This window comes from Gopherus evgoodei, chromosome 2, assembly GCF_007399415.2.
Source record: "Gopherus evgoodei ecotype Sinaloan lineage chromosome 2, rGopEvg1_v1.p, whole genome shotgun sequence".
Classification (NCBI taxonomy): Eukaryota; Metazoa; Chordata; order Testudines; family Testudinidae; genus Gopherus; species Gopherus evgoodei.
In genome coordinates, this window is record NC_044323.1 from 122,292,367 (window position 1) to 122,313,105 (window position 20,739).

The window sequence follows — 20,739 nt, forward strand, 5'->3', positions numbered from 1 at the left end:
GAGAGAGTCTGGGATATACACTTAACACACTGAAAACTTCCCCAAACAAGGACCCTCCATCATGACAAGTAGATTGCATCATGGAATGAACTACCCAAATTCTCCAAAAGAACCTGCTTCAATACAGAAAAAAAAAATCCCACCGACTACTCACTCCACATTGATGATGCCTCATATGTATTCCAAACAAATATAACCCAGATGTGACAGGGACCACATCCTGAATGAAATCTTTCCTGAACCCCCTCTTCTGGCCTTCCAGCAATCTCGGCCTTGTCAACCTCATTATCAGAAGCATGCTCCCCAGAGAGCAGGAATCACCATCTCAAACCAGCAGCAGACCCTGCCAGAACAACAGTTTCAAAACCTCCAGATATATGTCCACTGCTACTCTGATTAACACTAATGTAGTGCCCATCTTTAAAAAAGGGAAGAAGGAGGATCCGGGGAATTACAGAACAGTCAGCCTCACCACAGTCCCTGGAAAAATCATGGAGCAGGTCCTCAAGGAAACAATTCTGAAGCACTTAGAGGAGAGGAAAGTGATCAGGAACAGTTGGCATGAATTCACCAAGGGCAAGTCATGCCTGAGTAACCTAATTGCCTTCTATGAGGAGATAACTGGGTCTGTGGATGAGGGGGAAGCAGTGGAGGTGTTATTCCTTGACTTTAGCAAAACTTTTAATACAGTCTCCCACAGTATTCTTGCCAGCAAGTTAAAGCAGTATGGGCTGGATGAATGGACTATAAGGTGGATAGAAAGCTGGCTAGATCGTCGGGCTCAATGGGTAGTGATCAATGGCTCCATGTCTAGCTGGCAGCCGGTTTCCAGCAGAGTGCCCCAAGAGTCGGTCCTAGGACCGGTTTTGTTCAATATCTTCATTAATGATCTGGAGGATGGTGCGGACTGCACTCTCAGCAAGTTTTCAGATGACACTAAACTAGGAGGAGTGTTAGATACGCTGGAGGGTAGGGTTAGGATAAGAGGGACCTCGATATATTAGAGGACTGGGCCAAACGAAACCTGATGAGGTTCAACAAGGACAAGTGCAGAGTCCTGCACTTAGGATGGAAGAATCCCATTCATTGTTACAGACTAGGGACCAAAAGGTTAGGAAGCAGTTCTGCAGAAAAGGACCTAGGGGTTACAATGGACGAGAAGCTGGATATCAGTCAAGAGTGTGCCCTTGTTGCCAAGAAGGCTAATGGCATTTTGGGCTGTATAAGTAGGGGCATTGCCAGCAGATTGAGGGATGTGATCATTCCCCTTGGTGAGGCTTCGTCTGGAGTACTGTGTCCAGTTTTGGGCCCCACACTACAAGAAGGATGTGGAAAAATTGGAAAGAGTCCAGCAGAGGGCAACAAAAATGATTAGGGGGCTGGAGCACATGACTTATGAGGAGATGCTGAGGGAACTGGGATTGTTTAGTCTGCAGAAGAGAAGAATGAGGGGGGATTTGATAGCTGCTTTCAACTACCTCAAAGAGGGTTCCAAAGAGGATGGATGTAGACTGTTCTCAGTGATACCTGATGACAGAACAAGGAGTAATGGTCTCAAGTTGCAATGGGGGAGGTTTAGGTTGGATATTAGGAAAATCTTTTTCACTAGGAGGGTGGTGAAGCACTGGAATGGGTTACCTAGGGAGGTGATGGAATCTCCTTCCTTAGAGGTTTTTAAGGTCAGGCTTGTCAAAGCCCTGGCTGGGATGATTTAGTTGGGAATTGGTCCTGCTTTGAGCAGGGGGTTGGACAAGATAACCTCCTGAGGTCCCTTCCAACTCTGATATTCTATGATTCTATGATTCCCACAATACACCTGTCAAGATCCATGGAGTCTACACATGCCTATGTCAACATGTGGTGTACCTCATCCAGAGCATCAAATGCCCCAACAAGAGCTATGTGGGTGAAACGGGATAATTGCTATGTTCTCAAATGAACTCCTGCAGAAGAATGATAAAGACAAAACACCCTATCACACCTGAAACGATCACTCTATATCTGACTTCTCTGTCCTCATCCTCAAAGGAAATGTACATGATACCTTCAAAGGATGAGCCTGGGTGCTTAAATTCATAACTTTGCTAGACACTAAAAAACAAATACTGAACAGAGACACTGGATTTATGGCTTATTACAACAAGCTGTAGGATGACCAGACAGCAAGTGTGAAAAATCAGAAAAAGGGGTGGGGGCAATAGGCACCTACATAAGACAAAGCCCCAAATATCGGGACTGTCCCTATAAAATTGGGACATCTGGTCACCCTAACAATCTGTAACCCTTTAACAACTAGTGTTTTTTCCTCTTTTTCCCCCTATGACTGGAGAGGGGTTAATTTGCCACTTCACCTTGAATAGTCTTTTGAAATACGTTTTTCCTACTCATGTTAAGCACTCTGTTCCACTTTGTATTAGCTATGACAGAGCACATTTCCCAGACCTGAAGAAGAGCTCTGTGTAAGCTCAGAAGCTTGTCTCTTTCACCAAGAAATTGGTCCAATAAAAGATATTACCTCACCCCTGTCCCTTATCTCTCTAAGTGAAAACATAAGTAGGGTTGCCAACCCTCCAGGACAGGGCCGGTGTAACCACTAGGCCAACTAGGTGGCCATCTAAGGCACCAAGATTTGGGGGTGCCAAAAAGCGATACCCTTCCAAAAAATTTTTACATAGTCCACAGCAGCATCCCTCTTAGTCCTGTGCCGCTACCTGATGCTGCTCCCAGGGCAGGAGCCAACGCTGGCTCCAGCGATCTGCAGGGGCACAGAGGCAGTGGGCAGCATCTGAGCGCACAGCTGCCTCCTCCTTGGGCTCCAAATTTCTTGGGTCCTGCCCTCTCCAACCGTGCGCTCCCAGCCAGGTGCTTCCCCCGTGCAGCAACCAGAGCTGGGGGGGTGGGAAGTTGCTTCAGGCCCTGCAGTTCAGGGAGCTGGGAAAGTTGGAACCCTGGGAGGAGGTGGATGAATGCTTGGATTCCGCCCACCACCTCTGTCCCCCACAGATCGCTGGAGCCCGATGTTGGCTCCTGCCCTGGCAGCAGCAGTGGGAGGTGGCGCAGGACGAGGAGGGATGCTGCTGTGGACCGTGTCCACCAGGAAGAGTGGGGTTTCCTGTAAAATGTTCCTGACAATTGCCATATGGCTGGCTTGGCAGGAAACCTTCATGGCGCTGACTCCTATGGCTGATGATCTGAACCTGGGAGTTGTAAGTTGCATCCGCTCAGGGTCCCCTTCCTCTCATGTGGCAAGGGCCAAGCCTCCACAGCTCAAAAAAACCCTGGACTTTCTAGTTGTATTTCTCTGTATGGATTAATCTGGGATATCTATGAGAAAACAACCTATTTAAAAAGTTACATGATTAAAAACTTGATATTTGCATTAACCTAACTTCCAAAAATATGTCCCAACTTTTTTTATTTGCAGTGTTTATTCAAGAAAACAATTCCAGCTGCAATGATGTATCCTGCTCTTTAAACTGTTCAGAAAGCCACAGCATACAAAAAAATTAATGTAGGTAACATTTTAAAAAGTAATTCAACTGATTATAAAACACAGGCACAAAACTAGGAAAATCATGCCAAGACTGTTGGTTTCACACTTCCCACATAAGGAAGTGATTAGTAAAGTAAGAAACACATATTAAGAATAAGAGGAGTCAATGTCAAATAGAAACAGAAGTTTCAGTGAATATTAGTTTAAACTTAAAGACAAACTTTACAATATGAAATCATATGAGAGGGGTCTATTTTATAAAGAACATTTCAAAAAAGCACTTCTCAGCAGTTGTTGGAAAGTTGTCAGGTCATTTTTAAGTAGAGATGTCAAAGATCTGCAAATCTGTTATTGAACTTATTACTATGAACACTTGAAAAGGACCAGGGTGAGGGGGTTTAGCTACAGGGACACACGATTTTATACAATCCCTTGTGCTGTCACTTTATTTAAAAGAAACAAAGTGGATGAGGTGATATATTTTATTGGACCAACTTCTGTTAGTGAGAGGGACAAGTTTTTGAGCTACACAGAGTTCTTCAAGTCTGAAAAGGTACTAATAGTGCCACAGCTAAACACTAGATCTAACAGATAGTTTAGCACAAGTAGTTAGCACATATTCAAGGGGACCATTCAAGGTGAGGTAGCCCATTAACTGCCTTGTAATCCCAGGACATAACGGGAGATTAATGGGTTGCAGGTTGTTGTAATTAACCATAAATCCAGTATCTTTGTGAAGATCGGGATTTTTAGTGTCTAGCAACATTTTGAATTCAAGCTCCTAGGCTCATCTTTTGAAAAGTGTTTTGCAGGTTTCCTTTGAGGATGAGGACTGATAGGTCAGATATCGAGTGATTTTGTGGGGCCCAACTCATGAGTTCTGGATGTTTGAAGTTGGCAATACTGAATATTACATCATGTCACCAAAGAAATTTAAATCACGGTTTCTCAAACTTTTTCTCAGGCTGCCTCTTAATACAGTTATGGTTTCATGGGCCAAACCCTCCCTCTCTGACAATCACATTATATCCAAATATGGTAACCCTACCTATGCTAGCGCTGTGTTGAGGGCATAAGCGTTCTACTTCACTACGGTACAAAGTGGCAATGATGTCATTTTTCTTGTCGCATGCAGCGGTTACCTGTTCTGACAGGCTGTTTATAATGCTAAGTTTTCTAGTTTTCAGAGGCTGTCGACTGATGCTAACTATTTTTGTTGAGTTGTTTCAGATCTAAGACTCTGGCAATTGCTGCTGCATCCTTTCACTAGTACTTTGTGTCAATTGTGTGTGTATGCTAAGTATTTGAGTGTATATGTTTATCATGTGCGAATATGCGTGTGTAGGTTGTTGAAATTTGTCATATTGATATTGTCAGTTGTTATTGTATGATGGAGTATCCTCCATTCTAATTTTATACATTTTATTGATAACAATAATTGGATATTCTAAAGTAGAATAAAATGCAGTAGATTTTGATATGAAAGAATGAAGGAAGGAAGTATATATGACTAAAAAGGGTGTATTTCTGATTACAATCAACTTTGCTTAATTTTAAGAAAAAGTCATCTTGATATCTTAATGTTTACATGAAACAGTTGATGAAATTCAAATAGTGACTCATAGTTAGTAAGTGACATGTATTCTCTATCCTTTACTTTTAATAGTGAACAAGAAAAAGAACTGATAGGAATAAAATTTCTTTTTTTTTTTCATTTTCAGTTGATGCAGCCTCATGGCAGATAGATATGTAGACCTAATTAATAAATTTTCAAGCCAAACATGCATTAATTCTAATGAACAATGACACATTATGCAGTATTCATTTTTTAAAGTTTATAATAAGTGATGCTCTGGCTGGAGGAGAAGGGGAGGGGGGGCGCAAGGTGGAAGTTTCTCTTAGGGTGCAAAATATCCAGGATTGGCCTGGAGTCTCCAGGAATTAAAGATTAATCTTTAATTAAAGATTATGTCATGTGATGAAATCTCCAGGAATACATCCAACCAAAATTGACAACCCGAAGCATGACAAAAACTTGCATTTTCTCTGTGCTGCACCACATAATCTTTGTGAGCTTCCTAAAGTCAGGACTGTGACATGCTGCTTATTCCCTATATGCCACTGTCATAAACAGATAGATAAGGGTTAATGTCTCTTTCACCTGGAAAGGAGTAACCTGAAACACCTGACCAGAGGACCAATCAGGAAACAAGACTTTTTCAAATCTGGGTGGAGGGAAGTTTGTGTGTGAGTTCTTTGTTCTTTGTCTTGTGTCTGACCCTCTCGGCTCTGAGAGTGATCTGTCTGTCTCCTGCCTTTCTAATCTTCTGTTTCCCAGTTGTAAGTATAAAGAGATAAGACAGTAGGGTTATATTGTTTGGTTTTTTGTATTTACATGTGTGTAGTTGCTGGAATGTGTTAAATTGTATGCTTTGTGGATAAGGCTGTTTATTCATATTTCTTTTAAGCAATTGACCCTGTATTTGTCACCTTAATACAGAGAGACCATTTTTATGTATTTTTCTTTCTTTTTATAAAGCTTTCTTTTTTAGATCTGTTGGAGTTTTTCTTTAGTGGGAATTCCAGGGAATTAAGTCTGCAACTCACCAGGGAATTGGTGGGAGGAAGAAGTCAGGGGGAAAATCTCTTTGTGTTAGATTTGCTAAGCCTGACTTTGCATACCCTCTGGGTGAAGAGGGAAGTATTTGTGTTTCCAGGACTGGAAACGGGGAGGGTGGAGTCCCTCTGTTTAGATTCACGGAGCTTGCTTCTGTGTATCTCTCCAGGAACCCAGGGAGGGAACACCTGGAAGGGAGAAGGGGGGGGAAATGGTTTATTCCCCTTTGTTGTAAGACTCAAGGAATTTGGGTCTTTGGGGTCCCCAGGGAAGGTTTTTTGGGGGGACCAGAGTGCCCCAAAACACTCTAATTTTTTGGGTGGTGGCAGCTTTACCAGGTCCAAGCTGGTAACTAAGCTTGGACGTTTTCATGCTAACACCCATACTTTGGACGCTAAGGTCCAAATCTGGGAAATATGTTATGACAGCCATCATACCACAAAATGCTGTATCCCCTAGCTGTTTTCTCTTCTGATTTTTCCCTCTTTGTGTTGACAGCACAGAGTACGTGAGTTAATGGAAAATGTAGCATTTACATATTATGCCCCTATCCACAAGGGCAGGCACCTGCACCTTAATGTTGTGGGACTCCCCTTGGACACACAGGCCCATCTGCACAGGGCTCATTGCAGGACTGAAGCCCTCATGCTATTCAATTTCCACCTCACTATATGAGGTGGGAGCTCTTAAAAATGTTTACAGTTCCCCATTTTTCCATGAGGTAAGGTATTGCCACCAGTCTCAGCAGGTATTCCTATTAGGGAAAATGCAGAAAACAGCTAGTAAATTAATACCTTACCTAATGGTAAAAATCTAAAACAAAACTTTTAAGGGCACCCACTCTGTGTGTAGTGTGACTTAGTTCTGACTGCTGTGGGAACTATAACTTTAACTTGATTATTTGAATTCCCATGATTTTTTTTTTAGGCAAAAAGAAGAAGAAAACCCTGACGAATATGAAAAAGAGAGAAGAATGTGATTTGACTGGGCTAGATGGTGTCCACAGTCTTGCTCAGGGAACCACACTGCACGAGGAGAAATACTAGTGTGGGCTATATTGTGAGCATGGAAGTTGTGTAGTTTGCTCCAGCTGCCATGCCAAGACTCCCAGTGGATCAATATGGGGGAGAGAACAGGACTATGACCCCACTCCCATTGACAGTCTTCTTCATCTGGCTTTAAGTGGGAGAAAAGAGTTACCAGTTTTGACATTAAAACTGCTTATTTATTTCACTGTTTATCATTTTAGAAGAAGCATCCAGCTAACTTTTATTACAAATTCAAACTGTCTCTCATGATAGCCCTATTGTCCCCTTCCCCCATTCCAAAGCTGCTATCTGACAACATTTACAAAAACCAGATCCAATGGCTGGAAGTTGAAGCAAGGTGCACATTTTTATCAGTGAGTGTAATAAACCATTTGAACAACTTTCCAGCTTTGTGATGGATTCTCCATCACTGTCAATTTTAAAGTCAAGATTGAAGGTAGGTTTTTCTAAAAGATGTGCTTTAGTTCACCCACAGCCATTGGGTTAGAAGCAAAAATAAATTCAGGGAAATTCTATGGTCTATGTTATAAAGGTGGTCAAGCTAGATGATCACAATGGTCTCTTTCTGACCTTAAAAAATTATGAATCAATGCAGTGATATGTTGTCATTACAGACGTGTCGCATATTGAACCCTGAGACACCATTAAAGAAATGCTATATAATCAAAATAATAACAAAGGGGATACTGTTCTGATTGTGTTATCATTTTCACATTTAATGAAATAAAAACTCCCCTTTTGAGTTTATCTAAATCTGCCTTAGAATCCAGCCTAGCACACTGTGTTGCCACAGAAACCAGGTGATTTGCCACAGATTTTAGACCTACCATGACATAGAGGGTTAGATCCTCAGCTGTTGTAAATTGTCACCATTTCATTAACTTTGGATCCATGATCGTTTGCAATAGCTGAGGATGTGCCCCAGCGAACACAGGGCTTTGCTTATTATCCACATAATCACGCTTGTCATTATTGTTGCCCTAAATAAAAAAGCATCACATGATGATGAACTGAAGTTGTTCCTTTTAGCTGAGTGCCTCACTTCTAGAGGCAAGTGCAATAGCTGTTCCATTGCAGGTACTTCCTTGTGTTTCAGTTTATACTCAGGTGTAATTGCCAGGTGCTGAATGGTTTTCAAATGCAATGCCTGCAAGCATTATTTTCCGGAATAATAGTCTCCTCAGGTTCCTCAGGAACCAACTGTGATACAATGGGGTTTCTTAGAATTCTCAGCTACTTCTGGCACTGCTATGTCTCTTCTCCCATCTTTAAATATTATTTTGTGGCATACAAATGTTGACAGGTGTAACCAAGTGTAAAGATTATGCAGTGCCATTTCTTCAGTATTGTCAAAAAGGAGTGCTTTCCTGTAGAAGACACGGCACTTCCAGTGTTTTAAAGACTCTTCATCTAAGTTCATCAATGCTTGACGTCTACACCCAACTGAATCTATCTGAGTTACTTGTGAATGCTGGCATAATTCCATCCTAACAGATGGACATGTATACTGTCAGCCAAGAAATCATGTATATGTATCAAATGTGAGAGCTGAGACCATGATTCCAAGTCAAGAATATTCAAAGAGCAGTCTCGATCTGATACACCTATGGTTCAAAGATGTTTATCTCTTAGCTCTAGGCTGGACGAACTTAAAGAAAAGCTGCCTAGACTGTGTAAGAAGAAATTTTGCCCATTTAACTTGGTAGAGAGAGGATAGTGTTGGTGTTCTAATGAAGTCTCCACACTCTTGTCTTTCTGAAGGAGCTTTCAAAGGCAGAACTATATTCTGTGGGTGCGTTTTTGGCTTGATCTTGAACAGGGCAGGTGCAAAGGGCTCTGTGTGTAAGTACGGGGTAAGAAGTGATGACCAGACAAGTAGTGGAGAGAAGGCTGATCCTGCATTATTGAGTGCTGCTATATAGTTGCCAAGTTGTTCCTACCTAGTAGGAGTGAGGCCTAAGATGGATAGACATAGCTAAGCACCTTATTAGTATTATGATGAGGTTTGTGCCTGAAAAACCCATGTCTTCTCAGACACACCCATTCTTAGCTTACACTCTGTCCCTTTTCACCCTGTTTGTTGGGGAGTAAAACAGTGGGCATAGAAGGCGCTTGAGATTTACTGCCGCTCAGTGCAAGAGGAATACGCCAAGTGCTTAACTTTACCTTTCCCCCATAGTTTGAAGCTTTGTGAATCTTTCTAACAAACAATTTATGATTCTCAAAATTGGTTCAACTTTTTGACTTTTTTCTCTCTGTAATTTAAATATTAAACTTTTACCCACAATCTGTTTTATATATATTATTTATGATTAAATAACTCTTGGAGGGAAATGTGTGCACACATTCATAACTCATGTTCTTCTACATAAAGGGACTTCAGATCAATGTTATATGCGTGCACACACAAGGTTTGCAAATGGATTTCCTTAATCTATAGGACACATATATTCTATTCATTAGGATTTTCCTTTATTCCCTTCACTCTTATTTTTTTACACTCTCCATATTTGTTTTTCTCTTTGCTACTCTCTACTCTATTTCACCTTACATTTTCATTTAGTGTTTCCCATTTGCCATCTATCTTTTCCATTTTCAGTCTCACCTAAATTCTAAGAGTGAAATTATATTCAGATCCAACTTGAGTTTTCAAAACTCTGATGATATGTGAAGTTCAGCATCAGGCAAAATGAAGCATTATGCATGAGCAGCTATGTAGACATTCAGCCAGTTAGGATATGTTCAATAAAGAAGACAGTTCTCTACCTTCATACGAAATTTCAGTGTATAATGCAAGGCTCTCAAAAACCTGAGACACAGCATGAAACCAACAAAAGGCAATTTTAATACACTGTAGTCTCCATATAATTTTCTACTAGCAAAAAATCTAGTCTAATCAGAAGATAACCTTTCATGAAGGAAGACATTCAGGCATGATTGTTATCCAGTCTAGGTTTCTGCACTAGGACCAACAATGAAACGATCAAATTATTTTATTCATGATCTGTCATAATAAGCTGTTTATAATTGTGGCTAAAGCTAGTAATTCTGCAAAAGAGAGTTTACACTGTATGTATTTATATCTTTTAATAGGAGAGATTTCATTTTTGTTTAAAAGAAATTCAAAAGGGTCAGTCTTCTTTATTAAATAAGATATAATAGAGGGTTTTTTTTCATGGTCTCTGCAGTTAAACACACAGTGATAAAGCCATGTGTGAACATTTTCTTTCGCCCTCCAGATTCCAGTGCTAGCAAAAGATTTTGCCCTTGATCATGAGGTTTTAGACATGAAAGGCTTCAATATAGCCAAGCTAAAGATGAACACAGAATTCTAATTTGGGTTCATATGAGGAATTGGACAAGTAAAGTCTTTTATTCTAAATTGTAAAAATGCACTCTTTTTTAGGTCCTTTTTCTTCTTCATGTCCCTGAAGTACATAAAACTGATTTTCTGATCCTTTATGAAATACATACATGTTCATTAACACTAGAATGCTTCCAGTGTTTAAAGTGTTTACAAACATTGACTAATTAATGATCAATGATTAATTTATGATCACAAAAATTATATATAAATATATAGTCATCACAATATTACACACAAGTAAAGAGATGTAAATTTACATAGCACATTACACATATAGAAAGACACATGGTCCTTACCATAAAGAGCTTACAATTTAAATAAAACAAGACAAACCAAACTAAGACAAGACCCAAAATGACAATCCTGAAGAAACAGAGGTTGTGGAGAATACTGATGATGAGAATAAAGAAAGTTATCAAATGAATAATTTCCCTATTTATGCAAGGCTGTATTAAGTCTATAATACATGATTGTATGGTGTGAAATACAGTTTTTATCATTGGGAGTTTGAGTTGGCCATATTGTTCACAAGTAGCAAATGTCATCCTCAAAAGGTGCCAATAAAAACTTTTTCTCTATATAAAAGTATCATGACTCTAGAGTACAATATCTTGGGATGTTCTAGGGCTGAAGCAAGTGCTGTTTATCCCATTGGAATGGTGGGAATCTCCTCCATCTAATGGTATAATGCTTTTAGCCTTCTAAGACTGCAAGACATCAGCCTCGAATTGTCACTGGCCCAGGATTGAGTATTGATCATCCTGGCCATTGTGCAGTTGCAATGTGGGGGTAGAAATTTCACATTTGGGCAAAGGTAGTATAATTACTACCCCTGTAATTCTGCGTCACAGAAAATCTCGTCTGACTAGATTCCTACTCCTGAGGATCAGCTACCTGGGAGACACATGCAAGAACTACCTCAGTTATCTCAGGTTTTTGGCCTTTAAAGCTTCCCCAGTTCAGTCTAATTCTGAGACCAACTGCTATCCTATTTCAGTTCCTAAATGAGCACTAGTGGAGAGCACCCCATATTTTCAGTGGAATAGTTGTCCAAAGAATATTTATATAATAGGAAGGGGCCAAAAGAAAAAAATTCTAATGAAAACATTCCTTCTCTTCCCAGCTGTAACTGGAATTGGATAGATAAGTAGGAATCCAGTCCAATGAGATCTTCAGAGAATCAAAATTAGAGGTGAGTTCCTTCTGAATTCTTGCTTTTGCAGGCTATAAAGCATAGCCTCTCTGCACTTCAGGATAAACACTGAAAAAGTCAGCTCTGTCAATAATGCATCAAATCTATTTGTACATTGTACATGAAGGAATATTCGTGCATGAGGGAAATGAGTCTCACAACCTACAGCACATCAAAATCATTGACATATGTTAATTGCAGGAGCAGTTAACCCCTTCTTGCCTCAAAGAGGCACCAACAACTCAGAGGACTTCATAGCTAGGCAGCTAAAAGTGCTGAAGGAAACCAGGACTGTAAAGGTCCACTCCTGATCCCAGGGACCTAACGAGAAATAGGTTGAATCAATAAAGGGCACAGAAATGTCATCTATACTAAATCCAAAGCTTATAGGTGCAGCAGAGGTTGGACAGTTGAAGCTCTGATGGGCTGAAAGGCTCTTAAATTGGCCAAAGAGGAACTGAAATGAGAGCAGGGCACTGGCAATTGTGCTTAGTAAGGGGCTGAACTGCTGAAGTGCTGGAGCCTCAAAATCAAAAAATAAATAAAAATTGAGAGCTGGGAGAGTTCCAGCCAACCTCGTTCCAGGACCTCAGACCCAATACCGAGAAGCATTCTAAAGTTCAGGACAAATCCTATTTATCATCTGCTTCTTCAATTTATAAAATGATTACCACCTTCAGATATATTGCATATAAAAAAAACTGCCGACATACCGAGTACAGCAATTTTATACCAGATACTACTACTACTAATTTGTGCATTAAAACTCTATACTAGCTACTTTTGACCCATGTGTATAACAATACTTCACTACAAACCAGGGCATTATATGGAACAACATTGTACCAAAAGCTGTGCTGTTTCTGGATACAGGTATAGTAACAATGAGCTGTATAGACCTAGTTTAATTATGTGTTTTATATATAGTTATTTAATGTGATAATATATGGAGATATACCTATCTTGTAGAAGAGGAAGGGACTCTGAAAGATCATTGAGTCCAACCCCCTGCCTTTACTAGCAAGACCAAGTACTGATTTTTCCCCAGATCTCTAAGTGGCCCCCTCAAGGATTGAATTCACAACCCTGAGTTTAGCAGGCCAATGCTCAAACCACTGAGCTGTCCCTCCTCCCAATAGCCTTGTAACACACAAATAGAAACATTTCGTATCTTTTACAGTATCTTTATTTACATTCCAAAAGTTAATATGATTTTGTAGTGGACATCCCATTTAATTAGAGGGATTACATAGCCTAAACTGGCAACACTTTAAAAATAGTATCTTAAATTAATTAAACTATAAAAACATTCATGATCATTTTAAAGATAAATCATCTATTTTCAATTGCGTCAGGACTCCCACCCTAAAAAATCCCCTGCAACCCAACAACTCCAAATACTGCGATCAAGTGCAACCCCTACCTCTGAGGAGTGCTACATTGCACCACAGTCCCTAAACAATTTTTATACTAATCCAATACATTGTTGCCTTTATCTTCTCTTTTGTGATCCATCCAAGTTTGGTTAATCTTTACAGATAAGCTCTATTTAGCTGTATGCTATGAAAACACTCGTGTATGGAAAATTTGCTGACATTTTCACTGCCAACCTGAAGTCGGTATCATCAGCACCAATGCTAATCATTGCTGAGGAATCCCAGGAAATTGTTACAGAAGCCATGGTAACCTTATTTCTCCCAATGCTGTTTCTTTTTTTAGAAAACAAAACAAAACAAACAAACAAACAAAAAAGTCCTGTATAGGTAAAAGCCAAAAATAAAAGACCTTTAATATTAGGGTTAGAAACCTATAGTGTGAATTCTCCCATATATGCCATTTTCCCAATAAACATACAGTTTTATATGTTATATGAAATGGACTCTAGGTCTGGTAATCAACTATACCTGGGCCACTAGCATTACTAACCACAACTGAAACCACCTGCCACACAAAAAAAACAAAACAAAACATTACTTTTAACCCTCCAAATCTGAGCTCATAGTATACATTTACATTGCTTTTGACTATTTATGTTGAAACTGATTCAGACACTTCATAGCCTCACTCTTCCTTCTGTTTAAGCAAGTATGTTTCTTTCCAGCAGTGGTCTATGTGACATGGTGAAAGCAACTTCAAGAATAATTTTTTTCTTAGAATTCACATTGGCAATTTGATTTGGATTTACACTTTAAAGTCTGGTGAACAGAAAATCAGATTAAATGGAAAAAGATATAAACAAAATCATTTTGAAAGAGTATTTGAGGACTTATGATACTAAACTTGACTTGATGTGATTGGCAGCACATTAAATAGAGCTTTATGTCAACTGTAGAGTGGACTCAGCAGAGGCAGGATGTCAAATTACGAATTGCAGACTTTGCGACTCCATCTTAAATCCTTGTTACAGTTTGCGATATAAGCTGGGAGGAAGTTTATATCTACAGCACTGGAGAGATTTAACATAGAGACACTGTCATTTGGGCCAAGTAAAATTTTGACCAAAATAAAGTATTCGTGAAACAAAACTAAAAAGAGAAACAAAATAATCCTGGTATGTTACAAGTAGGTTATTTCAACAAGAGCTATATAGGTTACTGAGGCCCTAGAGTAAACTGTAGAGTTGTCTTTGAAATAAAACTGGTAACTTTCCCTGTAGATTAGGCATTTTCAGTTTAATAACCTTCACTTAATTGATTGCTAAAGATTGCTAGGTGATTTGTACATCAGCTTTTTTCTTTGACACTATCAGCTACAGTAAAATATCACCAGATACAGATAAAAGCCTGGTTTATATACAGAGCTTTGAGTTTATTTTATTCATATACTTATTTAAAAGATTTCCTCAGGAAATTCCTACTGAGATCTAACTGAGTTCTGGAAACATATGGGAGCCTAAAAGATGTGGCCATTGGAACCAAAGTCACAACTATTCCCTGTCGGTTATAACAAATACTTTGAACCTCCATAACTCATTTCATATGAGGATCTCAGAGTGCTTTATGAATGCTATTTAACTCTTCTTCATTTACAGGAACCCTGAGAGGTAGGTAAGCAATATTTTGGGGCCCCGTCCTGCAATCTTTTTTCAGTCTATATTCAGGTAAAGCTCCCACTCTTGTTCTTAATAAGTAAGGATTTCAGGAATGGACCTATAGGTATTTTTGTGATCAGTTCCAGTTAATTATGAATGAATTATGATGAATTAATTCATTAATTGGGATGAATTAGCACTATGTACTGTATATGTGTTGTTGCTGCTCTGCCTATAATGTGGCACCAAGTAATAATGCCTTGTTTCCTTGCATGAGTATAATTTGTAGGTAGCAGCTGCAAATAAGAATGATATAGAGAGAGACTTGGCTGGTGATAAGCTCAGCACATAAAAAAAGGCTGCCTTTTAACATGTTAAGATTTTAACAGTGAGGGTAATTAACCAGTGGAACAACTTATCAATGATTGTAGTGGATTCTCCATCACTGGCAAATTTTAAATCAAGATTGGATGTTTTTCTAAAAGCTATATTTTAGGGATTATTTTGGAAAGGTTCTATGGCCTGTATTATACAAGAGGTCAGACAAGATGCTCACAGTGGTGTCTTCTTACTTGGGAATCTACAAATCTATGAAAGACTTTTCCGTATTCCAACTCCTATATATTAAAATAAACAGAATTAGTAAAATCATCTGCAACAGCTTGTAAACTTGTAACATAATTATTTCTTTTAAAAAGTCAATCTTTGTAGGACTAATAGAGCATTTAATTGTTGGTGAAGAGATAGAAATCAATGGGACCTGTGAATGCTCAGCACATCCAAAGATCAGACCCTAGTTGTTTCAGTCCTGTGGTAAGCAAAATTAGTAGAAACACTCAGCCTACTCTCATTCCTATTTTACAATGGAACTTGCATTTTCCTTACAAATGTTGGTAATTATCAGAGGTACTGTGTACATTTTGACCAATATTAACTCACTCTCTGGACTTCTCATGCAGGGAAGTAATAATGCTGTCTATATAGCATCCCAACCATTACCTATACAATACACTTTGATGCCACTAACATAGGGCTATGACTTCACTGCAGGATGCTGAAGATGAAGATGAGTTGAGGGGAGAAAGAACTTAGAGTAACCCAAGAAGCATAAAACAAATGGGAATCTGGAAGATTACTGATTTCTGATACCTTATTGCTTACATAAACTCAGCAGAAGGCATCATGACCTTTAAAATTATTCTCCACTACTGAGGAGGCTCAATGAATTAACTTATTTTAGGGCGTTAATATACTATCTAGAAAGTGATATGCTAAGAATCTGCCCCAACAGAACCTTAGAATTTCTAAGACTTCACAAATTCAAAAGGCCTATGTACTCCTGATGGTTTAATTTTCTAGTGTCTAGATGTACAATGATCAAAATCTTTAACACAGAGGCCCATTTGTGGTTCACTACTCTGTGTCAGCAACTCTTGGCATGTTCATTACTCCTAATACACTGTAGTCATGATATATACCCCAAAGATGTCATATAAGATAACACTGGGAAACTAACACACTGATAATTAATATTCTTGTGTGATATATATACAGGGTCTGTACAAAGGCTTATGGTTATGTGTTAGAATTATGTTCTTAAAATGTGTTTGGCAAGCTATGGATAAGCCCAGTCTGCCCTAGACAAAGGAATGTGCATTTGCTTCTTGTCAAGCAGAGACATTGATGGCACATTAACATAAAAGGTAAACAAAGCCATTACCCTATTGAGTGGGGGAGATAGCCTCTAGACTATAGAGGCAAGGGCTCTGAACCTCAAATTGAATCAACTAATTGTATACAATATTACTGTGCTATAGAAGTGTACCAGGTAAGGTCTTTTATGAAAGCTGACACCCTAGTGATTAGTATAATTGTAAAATGTATGTATTAAGACAATATGAGGAATTATGAATACTCACTGATATTTGCTTTAAAGTCTGTGACCAAGATAAGGGAGAATAGGTTTTCTCCCAGACAGGAGGGAAGGTAGCTATCTATCTGTCGCCAATGAAATTAAGCAAGATGTGACCACAAATAAAGGAAACCCCATTTACTTACCAGTCAGCAGGGGTATGAGAAGTCCACAGGAAGAGTCATTTAGTCTAACCCCCTGCCAAAATGCCAGATCAGTTGAGTCTAAACCATCCAAGACAGGTGGCTATCCAGACTCCTTTTGAAAACTTCCAATGAAGGAGCTTCTACAGCCTCCCTAGGCAGCCTGTTCCATTGTCCCACTGTTCTTACAGTTGGGAAGTTTTCCTGAGATTTAGTCTAAATTTGTTATGCTGTAGTTTGAACCCATTGCCTCTTATTCTGCCCTCTGTGGAAAGAAAGAGTGACTTTTTTCTATTTTTATATGGCAGACTTTCAAGTATTTGAAGACCACTATCATGTCCATCCTTAATCTCCTGTTTTTCAAACTAAATATATCCAGTTCCTTCAGCCTTTGTTTATATGGCTTGCATTCCATCCCACTGATCATCTTTGTCACTCATCTCTTTTCCAGTTTTGCTACATCCTTTCTATACACTGGTGACCAAAACTGGACACATTACTCCTGCTAAGGACTAACTAGCACCAAGTAGAGCCATATTATCACCTCCCGTGACTTGCATACTATGCCCTGTTAATGCACCTAAAATTACATTTGCTTTTTTTTTTTGCAACAGGATCACATTGTTGACTTGTGTTAAGGTTTTGATCCACCACAACTCCCAGATCTTTCTCTGCAGTTCTGTTGCCAAGCCAGTTAGCCCCCATTGTGTATTTTTGCATTTAGTTTTTCTTCTCTAAGTGTAACATCTTACTTTTGTCTTTGTTGAATTTCATTTTATTGTCTATAATCCAGTTTTCCAATTTATCAAGATTCCTCTGAATTTTAACTCTATCATCCAAAATATTAGCAATTCCCCCTAGCTTTTGTGTCATCTGAACACTTCATCAGTATGCTATCTATACTTACATCCAGGTCATGAATAAAGGTGTTAAATAACACTGGACCCAAAACAGATCCCTGTGGTACCCCACTTGAGACTTCCTTCCAATCTGACATCATTCCATTAATAGCTACTCTTCGTTTGAGGCTGTTTAACCAATTATATAGCCACTTAATGGTAGTTCCACCACACACTCATTTCTCTTGTTTACTTATCAGAATGTCATGTGGGACTGTGTCAAAAGCTTTGCTGAAGTCCAGATATATTATGTCCACTGCACTCCCCCTAGCCAGCAAACCAGTTGCCTTGTCAAAGAAGGAAATCAAGCTGATTTGGCATGATTTGTTCTTAATAAATCCATGCTAACTGCTAGTGATTACTCCTTCAAAATTGAATGTTTTATACATTGCTCTGGTAGCTTCCCCGGTATCAAGGTCAGGCTGACTGGTTGTAACATTACCCAGGGTACAATCTGGACTGTTGAACAGCTGAAAAGCATCACCAGCAAATTCCCAGTGCCAGACTTCCCCCCAGAAATGTGTTTCTTGTACTAGTCAGCCCTCTCCTGTACATCACAAGCTCATATAAAGTCTGTAATTTTATTAATAGTAGCTGATATGCACCAATCCTGTTATCTCAAATGAAGTTTCCCAAACACTTCTATCCAAGCATACTGATTTAGATAAAACAATTGTTTGTTTGTAACCCATGCTACCTTCAATCTTTTCTATGTGGTATCACTTAACCTATGTCTTCTTGTTAATAAACATGTTTTACTTTTAATCTAAACCAATCCAGTGCTTTATTCAAACTGAACTCCCAAATGTGGAGTTTTCCACTCAGAAGTACAGTTAAAGTGATCAGCTGTGCTTTTGTCTCTTAAAGGAGAAACAGACATTATTATTTCTCTAAATTTTCCAGGAGAGGGTTTGACATTTCAGGGTAGATGGTTTGGGAAGAATTTGGGATTGTGGGTATGTTGGGGTCACTTGGCTAATAGTAACCAAGGCTGGTGGAGCCCAGAGTGTGGCTGTGGTGAAACAAACAGGCTCCTGGAATCAAAATTCCTGAACGAGGACCGCTTAACACATAGACCCTCAGTACAGGTTTGTATGCTGGCTGGCAGCATCCAGAAAGGGAGCTACCACAGCAGAACATTTTAAGACACTCAGGGTTACAGGACAAGGGGTGACACAGTCTCTCAGTGGTCTGGATTGCACCCAAAACATGACACACTTACATTCACACACCTTCATAAACAGATTGCTACGTGCACACTACATACACATGCATTACATATAACATATGAACACAATAACATATCTAAATATAATGCATTTCAGGACATAAACTCCCATAAATGCATATGAGGAACTAATGGTAGTCCTATGCACAAGATGAAGGGAGTATACCCTCATGCCACCACATGTATCTGAGAGGGAAAGAAAGCCAGACATAAATGTCACTCAGAGAACTTGCCCCTAGGATGTGAATTTTGAGAGGCTGAGATTAGATCTCTGTAATGCTTGAAATCTCCAGTAGCCCTCCACAAAGCAAGTGTCTAGAGATTATTCTTAACCTTAGAACCTGTGTAACAATGGAATGACTGCTCAGTAACTGTCTTTTTTCCTGATTTTTCTAGTTTTTTTTAACACTAGCAAGTCTAGTTCTTTAAAAAGAAGTTGGATGGGTTTCTATTAAATATAACTCTTCATCTTGATTCATATGTCAAAAATCTGATCTTTGAAAATATACACAGAAAGGACTTTTCCTTGACTTGTTCAAGTTAGAAAAACAATTAGAAAATGACTCACAACATGAGAATAGTGTATTTGTTAACTGAAAAAAATATTTTTCACAAAATATTACAAAAGTGCATAGTTTGCCTTATCCTCTTTCTTTAACATTCCTGGAAGAATTTTCCAAGTGTTTTCTTTTTAAGAAGCATAGCTATGGTATTTTAGATTTCAGCTAGGAATATATTCTTTTCAGGAGATGTGCCTTTCTTTTTTTTAATGTTACAGTGTTACAATACACAGTTAAGATGGTACATTTACCATTTCAAAATGAGGAGAAAAATCTTTACCATTCAGCAAAACCTCACCAGAACCATGTGATAAATTTGTCATGGACCTTTGAATGCTTCACCTACATTTGGTCCACAGGAATTTTCCCCTACATTCCAAATTTCACAAATGACATTTTTTTAAAACAATGAGGCAAAATGTTTGTTTCTTTGAAAACTCCCCAAATATGGATTTTTCCACTCAAAAAATCTTAGGCCAAGGTCAGGAAATATTCAGTCCTCAACCAGTGACAAGTTTAAGAGCTGATATTGTGTGTGCGTACAGGGGAAAAAAAGAGATTTCCAGCTTTACAGTGGGGCACATAGCTCTTGCTTTTGAATTGGAAGCTTAAGGTGGATTTCAAGCCTTAAACTTGAAACATATTTTTGTATGGAATAGGTATTTGTAGGTTATTTTTAGAAGTTTTCATTGATCCCATGTTCATAGTAGTGATGGACTGAGGGATCCAGATCACTCCTTACAGATAGATCCTTTCTCCATGGTAAGACTAATCCTTTCGGGATTCTCCCACATTGCTCCATTCCCATAATGAACAGGCCATGTAGCCGATGCATATACTTGGTGGGTCCCTAGTCCTGTGCCTCTACCATTCCTCTGATCAACAAATAGGCCTCAGGTCTCCATCCTGCCCCATCCCTGGCAACGTGACTCCACTGGACCATCTAAAACTTTGGCCAATTTTAAAATTTGGTCTCAGTAACCTTTTGGGCCATCTCAAAATTTCAGCTGTTTCAAACTGTGGGAGCTATCAGATTCTGGCCTTCTCTAAAATTTGACTATTTTAAAATCTGAGCTTTCTGAAAAACTATGCCCATCTCAAATTTTTGGCCAGCTTGAAATTTTCAGGTTGCAATTTTTAACGTTTTCCCATTTCAGGATGCATATGTCAACTTTAAACATTTATAATATTAAATCCACTGAGCTGCTTGCACCAGATTCTTATCTAGTCTACATTGGCATAGACATA

The 20,739-nt window shown here is 39.0% G+C and overlaps 1 long non-coding RNA gene across 1 annotated transcript; it reads left to right on the forward strand.

Moving 5' to 3' along the window:
* The first annotated feature begins 4,803 nt into the window (after positions 1 to 4,803).
* On the forward strand, positions 4,804 to 20,173 carry LOC115644932. The gene is made up of 3 exons (XR_003998637.1): positions 4,804 to 4,888; positions 19,089 to 19,091; positions 20,161 to 20,173. It is a non-coding gene; the product is annotated as an uncharacterized LOC115644932 (long non-coding RNA).
* The last annotated feature ends 566 nt before the right edge of the window (positions 20,174 to 20,739 follow it).